General features: G+C 36.7%; 1 non-coding gene across 1 annotated transcript; it reads left to right on the top strand.

Moving 5' to 3' along the window:
• Positions 1 to 869: 869 nt before the first annotated feature.
• LOC115216842 lies at positions 870 to 973 on the top strand. Its single transcript, XR_003882103.1, has one exon. It is a non-coding gene; the product is annotated as a U6 spliceosomal RNA (small nuclear RNA).
• The last annotated feature ends 9,027 nt before the right edge of the window (positions 974 to 10,000 follow it).

Genomic DNA, 10,000 nt, shown 5'->3' with positions numbered 1-10,000 from the left:
GGGTAGAAACGCTTCTTGTCCATTATATGTAAATTCCGATAGGAATTAATATCTTCTTAGTAAAGATATATATTATGGAGATTCCATGTATGTGGGCTTAAATATTAGTGCATATACAGATGTGTATGTATTTGTGTGCGCTTGTGCGTATCTCTCTCTCTCTCTATATATATATATATATATATATTTAACTTTCTCGCACTGATACATCAGTTCCCACTATCACGTTATCTAGTCCAATAAATGCTTACTACTATGTTTAGAAACATGACTATTATATCTTATTATTATTCGTTTTGAGGTATACTACTCACTTTTAGAATACCCCTATAATATTTTTTTTACCTATCTCTCCACCTTATTGATTTTCAGGCATATCACCCCACTTCTATAATAATAAAATATCAACTTCTATCGAATTTACATACCATGGTCAAGAAACATTTCGAGCCATTCTACACAGCACTTCCCTTAGATAGAGGATCTACAACTGTAACATCCAACATATATTTTTATTTTTATTCTCTTATTTCGCTTTATAGATCTTGTATTACTTCTTTTCCAAAATTTCTTGTATCGAACTCTACTATTTCCGTCTCTCACATCTTATCCCTGAAACAACTCTAAGAAACGTCCTAGAAATGTCACACTTCTTTGACTTGGTTGTCTCATTTTATTTAACATATACATGCTCACATACGACCCGCGTTAGACTCCCAACTCATACTATTATCGAACCGGTAGTCTAACTATGATCCTTTCTTAGCTCTTATATAGCCTTACCTGCCATTTTGGGTCTACTGCATACCAAAACTTCTCATATATATATATATATTATTATATATATATATATATAATATATTATATATATAGCTACGGTGGTACATATTCTAAAATTGGAACGATACAGAGAAGATTAGCATGGCCCCTGCGCAAAGATGACACGCAAATTCGTGAAGCGTTCCATATTTTTTAAATGGCGGTGCCCCAGCATGGCCACAGCTCATGAGCTGAAACTAGAATCAATCAATCAATATAAGTTTATCAAAATTTAGATTCAGATGAATATGGTACTTAAGTTAAAGTTACCAGAATTTTGTATGGTATTATCCATATAAATCGAATGGGGTGATTATAATTTAAAACTGATGTGATACTTGCAGGGTTTAATAAAAGGAAGTAGCATGAAACGATTGTACTACTCTACCTTGGATATCCTTGTTGCTTATTTTGATATATATATATATATATATCTATAATATATATATATATATATATAATATATATAATTTATATATAGAGGGCATTATACATCCATGCCAGAAGGCATTATACATACATGCCACAGGCTAGAGGGACAATTAGTCATTTCTACCAAAAATATACTAATCCCACCGAATGCAATTTTTCAAAGTAAGACATTTAAAAAATATAGACCTGTATCACAGTGATTTCATACTTACGTACTCATCAGCAGGCCTGAATGTATTATAAATAAACAACGACCCTGCCCCGCTTAAGCCGATCAGCTAACTGATCAACATCAACGAATACATAGATACATACATAGATACATACATACATACATACATACGCATATATAAACATGAGTGATGCATGTGTTCGTGTTTATATTATAATTCACGCATAGTTACATACACGTATATATAAATACGGAGTGAGAGAGGGGGAAGAAGAGGGGAAAGATGGGAAGAATATGGTATACAGAGAAAGCGTGAGACATTGAGAAAGACTGAGAGATACAGATATACCTTCTTAATTTTAAATAGAAATATCCTACTTGTTTGATGAATAACATTTCCACCGTATTAATCAAAATATTAAATTCACAAAAGTTTAATTATCAAACAATTTAAGCTATTATTCATTTCAATTAGAGCAATTGTTTAAATTAATGTGAAAACGTTTAATTTAAAACAAAATATCTAATCAATACAATGCAGCATCGTTAACAAACTTAATTTGCTTCACAGAATTATGCAGTAGAATAAAATTTCGTTTCGAATATTGTTTATATTAAGTATATTTTTTCTGCTAAATAAGCTCCTCCGTTCGTTCAATGTCGTTGCTTCATTTCATTATTATGAGTGGCATTCATTACATTAATGTTTTATGCAATTATGTTGAAAATGATCAGCAATTGGTATCGTTTTTGAAGTAATCTCTAATGATTTCCGCCTCTATACTTAAGTATTTTCTTAAAAGCGATGTATACACCACTACAAGTTAAATATTTCTGCAGTTCTTATTCTTCTCATTATTTCATTATATTTAGACGCATTTCTTTCCTGAATCAAATCTAAAGATAGTAGATACAATTTATTAAAGTGTTTGAAGTTGTACATCACCGGCATTACCATATTCAAAGTACAACAAACGTCAATCAACTATGTCGGCTTAACAGAAATAACTACTAGAGTGCGGTTATATATACTTTATCGGATTAACAAAGAATATTTCCTTTGCAGCCTCTTATCACATAATGTTTTTTCTAAGTTACACTTTTGCTGATAATTCTACAGAATTATCTACACACTTAATCGGAAATACCTACAATCACTGCGCAAACTTCTTGTTCTGCACCTTTCTCTCAACCACAGATATCGCCAAGTAATATAGGAAAAAAAAACACTTACAATCTAAATACTTTTCTAATACAGCAAATCCCTGACTCATCCATCCAGCACTTTACGACCGTTATTTCATTATTAATATACGTGCAATCATTCTTACTCTACAAGTTTATATATCACTCAAAACTGCGGCGAGCTGGCAGAAACGTTAGCACGCCGGGCGAAATGCGTAGCCATATTTCGTCTGCCGTTACGTTCTGAGTTCAAATTCCGCCGAGGTCAACTTTGCCTTTCATCGTTTCGGGGTCGATAAATTAAGTACCAGTTGCGCACTGGGGTCGATGTAATCAACTTAATCCATTTGTCTGTCCTCGTTTGTCTCCTCTATGTTTAGCCCCTTGTGGGTAATAAAGAAATATATTTCGTCTGCCGTTACGTTCTGAGTTCAAATTCCGCCGAGGTCGACTTTGCCTTTCATCCTTTCAGGGTCGATAAATTAAGTACCAGTTACGCACTGGGGTCGATGTAATCAACTTAATCCATTTGTCTGTCCTTGTTTGTCTCCTCAGCGTTTAGCCGATTGTGGGTAGTAAAGAAATATATATATATCACTCAATGGAGATAAGTGTCGCTGGTTCTGATTTACTATGATTCAACATTCCTAATTCAACAATAATATTCCTTGTCGCCTTCCCTTCTTTTACATCAGAATCGTTTTCGTGTGTTATTAATATCGGAGTCCATTTTCCCAACAGTTATATCTTGGCTCACATACTTCCTGTCAGCCTTTTACCATTTTAGTCTGCTTTAAAATTAAGGATGGCTTCTTAACTTGTTTGTATGATTCGATGTGCCATAAATAAAAACAACAACAAAAATAACGCTAACTTTGTTTTCAAATAAGTCTTGAATCAATTATGGGATGGAAGCACTCCGTCGGTTACGACGACGAGGGTTCCGGTTGATCCGAATCAACGGAACAGCCTGCTCGTGAAATTAACGTGTAAGTGGCTAAGCACTCCACAGACACGTGTACCCTTAACGCAGTTCTCGGGGATATTCAGCGGGACTCAGAGAGTGACAAGGCCGGCCCTTTGAAATACAGGTACAACAGAAACAGGAAATAAGAGAAAGTTGTGGTGAAAGAGTACAGCAGGGATCATCACCATCCCCTGCCGGAGCCTCGTGGAGCTTTAGGTGTTTTCGCTCAATAAACACTCACAACGCCCGGTCTGGGAATCGAAACCGCGATCCTAAGACCGCGAGTCCGCTGCCCTAACCACTGGGCCATTGCGCCTCCACGAATCAATAATACAACAAATTTCACTAATATCTACAAAATTCTCAAGTCTGTATATTATCGTGTGCTCACTTTGTGTTACTTACATTCCAAGATTAGTAACACCTTCTCTCAAACGAATTAGAGCATCAATATACGTGGTTCTGCGATATACAATTTCAACAGCAATTGCATTCATAGAAGACAAGCTATTTCTATATTGATGTAACAACTAAATCTACTCAAAATATTTATTAAGGTTCAATGCTTAACCATGTTTAGGAACATAGTTTTCCTTGTAGCATCTCAATCTTTCGAGATATCACATCAGACACACTAAATGTAAACTGTTAGACACACACATACACACATATACACGCACATAGATACACGCACACACACAAACACACGCGCGCACTCACGCACACACACACACACAAATACGCACACACACGCACAGGCACACGAACGTACACGCACACACACACTCAATCACACGCTCGCACACATACACATGGTCTAGTTTCATATTCAAGAAAAAAAATACTTAACCTTTGATAAAATTGATTTATTTCACTCGCATTATTTGCACTAAATTATTTTACTACATCGTATTTAATAGCACTTCTAACTGTATTCCTTTACAACGATGCAACTGATACGAATGGGATATTTTTTGAACTGTTAACGACAACCTATTGTTAGTCCTATTTCTAATAACTCATCTGAAAATGTACATTATACTATTGTTTGTCTTAGTTCTGCTCTGATACATAACCATATTCTACCTTGCATGAAATTATAGCTGTCTGTAATTTTATGTTGCAAACTTTCTGATTTTATTTTGAGTGGCTGTGTGGTAAGTAGCTTGCTTACCAGCCACATGGTTCTGAGTTCAGTGCAACTGTGTAGAACCTTGGGTAAGTGTCTTCTATTATAGCCTCGAGGCTACCAAAGCCTTGTGAGTAGATTTGGTAGAGGGAATCTGAAAGAAACCCGTCGTATATGTATATATATATATATATATAACGGGAAGCTTTATGAAAATAAACAAAAGACGAAGGCAGGTGGAGTACAAACAAACAATTGTATTAGTATGGCGCTCAGGAATATAAATAAAACAAGTCTTTTACGTTTCGAGCCAACAGAAAGTTACACAGAAAAGAAACACGGAGAGAAACAAGGAGAGAAAAAAAATGCGTGCAGAAGCTAGCGAATCAACATGGCGATCCTATATATATATATATATATATATATATATATATATGTGTGTGTGTGTGTGGTGTGTGTGTGTGTGGTGTGTGTGTGTGTGTGTGTGTGTGTGTGCATGTGTGTGTGCGAGTGTGTATGTGTGTTTGTGTGTCTGTGTTTGTCCCCCTAGCATTGCTTGACAACCGATGCTGGTGTGTTCATGTCCCTGTCACTTAGCGGTTCGGCAAATGGGTCCGATAGAATAAGTACTAGGCTTACAAAGAATAAGTCCCCGGGTCGATTTGCTCGACTAAAGTCGGTGCTCCAGCATGGCCTCAGTGAAATAACGGAGTAAATGAGTAAATAAATTAAAAAGAGTTTTAAAATGACGTGCATGTCTATATTTGTACTCATGTTCGTAGCTTTTTCAAAAGGGTGACGTCTGAACTCATTGCTAAATAGATGTTCGCGTAAGGAATGATAATACTTTCTTTTTGTTTTAACTAGTGAATTCTGACATATGATATACTGTAGTGGTCAGTTCAAATGTACATATGTTAAATTTATTTCTCCATTGTCTGTATTAAAAACCAGAGCCTGATTTTTCTCGCGACTTAGTGTGGTTTGGTATCATTTAAAATGCAGCATATCCTCAGTAAGACAGTTTGAAGGAGAGAAAGTTACACTGTTACAAGGATGGTACTCATTTACCGCTGAGTTGCCTGGAGCAAGATGAAACGAAGTACTGTGCAGCAGGACGCAACACACCGCAATATCCAAGAACAAGTATGATTATCTGATTAACATGTGTATGCTAACCATAGAGCAAGAATAATTTCTGATCCCAAGCTATTTTGTAACACTAAATCCACAAAACATAGAGTCTAATATTTGTAACGTAGTGTGAGAAAGTGTCAATGATATGATATTATCCATGTGATTAGTGTTTTTGAAAATGTAAATAGAAAAATTAGCGGAAATATCAGTCAATCGATATATACGAAAGAATTAGTAAGTCGGAAGAAGCAATGGACATGCTTCGCTCTTATTAGATCTCATCCACGAAATACATTAATATATGTTATATATTTTCGACACAACATCGACTGATTCTACCAAAGCCAAACGGCTTTGAGTGGAAGGTATTTTCAAAAACACTCTGATTTTATTAGTATTTATTGCTATACTGGTGGCAATAATCATCATACATTATTCTAGGGATGGTGATATTATGTTTGTTAATGTTTCTGATTATATGAGTGATAGTAACATGGTTAAAACGACGAAAACATTCGACTCATTCCGTAGACCTTGAATAATGGCGTCAATGTGTATCTAACGGCAATGAAAGACGAGGTTGTTTAAAAATAGAGATGTTTTCTTTGAATTAAGAAATACATAACAAAACATAATCACTGACTTAGATAAAATATACTGCGCTGGAAACATTCGCTTCCCATTTATATCGAATCATTGTACGAATAAGAAACAAACATTGCAGATTATTTCAACTGATCTTAATGCCGATTCCATTAAACAAGATAGAATCTGTCTGTTTATACTTTCATGTTGTGTCAAATAAATAGCTTTCTTTTAAAAATCTGCCCAACATAATAGGATTCTTAATCCAATTGCTTGTTCCGCTATCGAAGTTCTTTATACCAGCTCATTTCTATAGTAAATGCCTCATTTCATTGACGCACTCTATTTCAGACTAACGCCACATTTCTGTCAACATTGCATTCGTATTGAATATTACAAAGATTTTTATTCATGTTCTGTCTAATACATTAGAAGTGAGTTACTTATAAAAAAAAAATAATAAAATAAGCGAGAATTCATTCAGTTATTAATCGCGGAAAAAGGAAGAAAAGGAAGGAAGAAAATGAAGGAAAATGATAAAAGCATAATGTTAGGAAAAGAAAACGAAGAAAGGAAACAAAAAGATTTGTATAGAAATTGTTCGACTTTCAACGATCAATAACAACATTTTATTTCAGTTTTAGTGAGAGAATTTTCCAGTTGTAATATCGCAATATGTCCTTCACCCATTCATTCCTTTATTCCGTATGATTTTAAAAAATACTTTATTATTATTTGATAAATATAATTCCCCAAAAGGCTCTCTGGTAATTACACTAAAACACTTTATAGCTAACTCTTTTCCATTCACTGTTTTCTACAAAAAGAGCAAATAAGAGGTTATCATTTGAAAGCACGTGTCAATTTAATTCATTAGATGCAGATAAAATCTACCCCCCCCTGCCGCTGTTGTTGTAGTTCCTCCCTCTACTCCTCAACTGCTGCTTCACATCTGCTGCTGCTGCTGCTGTTTCTTCTTATTTCTTCATAGGTTTTGTCAGCTTTTGATGCTGAATATATATATGATGCGCCTCTTTTGCTTTCACATTCCAAGTTCGTTATATTTTTATTTCATCTTATGTTGTGTATTCATTTCGTCCTTGAACGATATGTTCGTAGTTTCCTTTTTATCTACATATTGATATATCATACAGCGACTATAAAATGTGTGTACATCATCCTCTAGCCCTGGCTATTCATGTCAGAAACGAGTGAATGGCTCTCTGCAAGGTTTGAATTTGTGACAGACAATCTATTCTTATATATGTACGAAGGACAGCATTTGTGTTTGTGTCTGTTTATGTGTGTCATTTCATACTACCCTGTGTGTATGAGTGTTTGCATGGACGCAATTATATTAAATCTGTATATATATATATATATGATTGATTGATTGATTGATTGATTGATTCTAGTTTCAGCTCATGAGATGTGGCCATGCTGGGGCACCGCCATTTGGTGTTGCTACTTGGTTTTACTTCACGAAAGCTTTTTAGCAACTGCCATTTGGTGCATGAGAGAGTTCGATGCAGCTGCCCTCATCTGCACCTCCTGCCGTGTCGTTGGTTCATCTGGGACACCTGACAGGAAGAGATCCAGTTCCATTTTAAATACATCTGCAACCACCCCATGCAGGTCTCTCAGGTTCTTCGGGAGGATATTGAAGAGCTGTGGGCCACGGAAGCCCAGGCTATCACAGTATCTTGTCCTACATCTTGATGGCAAATTTGGAGTCCTAGGCACCACGCATTGGCGCCCAGTTCTGGCATTTGTGTAACTCTCGATGCCAAAGTTTGGGACACGTCCCTCCAGGATCTTCCAGATGTATATTATGGCATATCTTTCCCGCCTACGCTCCAAGGAATATAGTTTTAATCTCTTGAGTCTTTCCCAGTAGCTTACATTCTGCATAGAGGCTATCTTCTTCGTGTAGCTACGCTGGATCGCCTCGAGCTCTGTGATCAACTTGACACTGGATGGTGACCATAACTGAGAGCAATACTGAAAGTGGCTTAGGACAAGTGTCCTCCAGAGGACCATCATGGTTTCTTGTTCTCTTGTTCTAAAGGTTCTGAGAATCCATCCAGCCAGCCGTCTACATTTTATTGCCAGTTTAGCAACATGTACATGAAAGGTCGCGTCATCACTCATGTGAATACCCAGGTCACGCACTGATTGTGCCTCTGGGATTGCAATCCCTCCGGGTCCAGAGTATTCATTGGGTGTTGCATTCAGTTTTGCATGCTGATAGTATAAAGCTTGAAACTTTTCAGCATTGAACTGTATGCTATTCTTTTCAGCCCACTTGTATATTTCGTCCAGCTCACATTGCAGGTGCTTAGTGTCTTCAGGGTTCTGTATTGCCTGTGAAACTTTTGTATCATCTGCATAACTTGTGATCGTGGCTCTCTGCGTGGCTGAGGGCATGTCTGAGAGGGCCATTATGAACAGTAGTGGTCCCAAAACAGTGCCCTGCGGAGCACCGCTCACTATTTGCGTGTTAATGGAAGTGGCCCCATTGGCTACTACCACCTGGCTTCTATTCTTCAGAAATTCATGAAGCCATTCTCCCAATTTTCCAACTATGCCAAGATCACGCAGTTTATGACATATTCCATGATCGACTTTATCATAGGCCTTTGCAAAGTCGAGATATATGACTTCCACATTTGAGTGGTTGAGCAGTTGTTTCAGCACCCAGTCATAGTGTTGTAGGAGCTGAGTTAAACAGCTTCTTCCTGGTCGGAAACCATGTTGGGTGTCAGGCAGCAAGTCATTTTCTTCATGGAAGGTGATTAGTTTTCTTCTGACTATTCGTTCCATGACCTTGCTGATGTGTGAGGTGAGAGAGATAGGTCTGTAGTTCTTGGCCTCTGCTCTGCTACCACCTTTATGAATAGGGCATATTTTACCTTCCTTCAGGTTTTTTGGAAGTTTGCCAGCTGCAAGGAAGCTCTGAAAGAGGATCTGCAGTGGTCTTGCTAGGACTCTCTTACATACTTTTAAGAGGATTGCCGGGAATCCATCGGGGCCAATAGCTGATTCTGTTTTCATTTCATATATGGCCTTTATTACATCGTCTTCCTTTATATCGATGTAATTTATATCGTCTTCCTTTATATCGATGACTTGCAACGGTATGTTACATGTTAATTAATTGTTATTTAAATATCCGATAATAACTGATTGTAAACAAGATTAATGGTACTGCATGTGATGAGGGGTGCATGCAACCATTCATAATCTCATTATTATATAATCATCTCATTCATATTCGTTCTATGTGTTGTCCCCTCGTAGTGTCCTGTCTGTTCTTGATTGTCCCCCCTCTATTTTGGGCCCTTGTGGATATAATAAAAAAAATCTGTGTAAAGACGAGAGTTGCGTATTGTCGACAATAATTACAAGCATTGAGGATCTTGAGCTGAATAATTTACGAGAATGTTATTTATTATCCCGTTATATCGTACGTCGAACGTGCGATACGACAGTTATATTATTTGGAGTATGTCACAATGAATCACGTTATTTTGAGGGAGCATAAGTAAGAACAGAATATCGTGTAGACCACTTC

The sequence above is a fragment of the Octopus sinensis genome, linkage group LG10 (assembly GCF_006345805.1).
Source record: "Octopus sinensis linkage group LG10, ASM634580v1, whole genome shotgun sequence".
Classification (NCBI taxonomy): Eukaryota; Metazoa; Mollusca; class Cephalopoda; order Octopoda; family Octopodidae; genus Octopus; species Octopus sinensis.
This window is presented reverse-complemented; position numbering and strand designations above follow the sequence as displayed.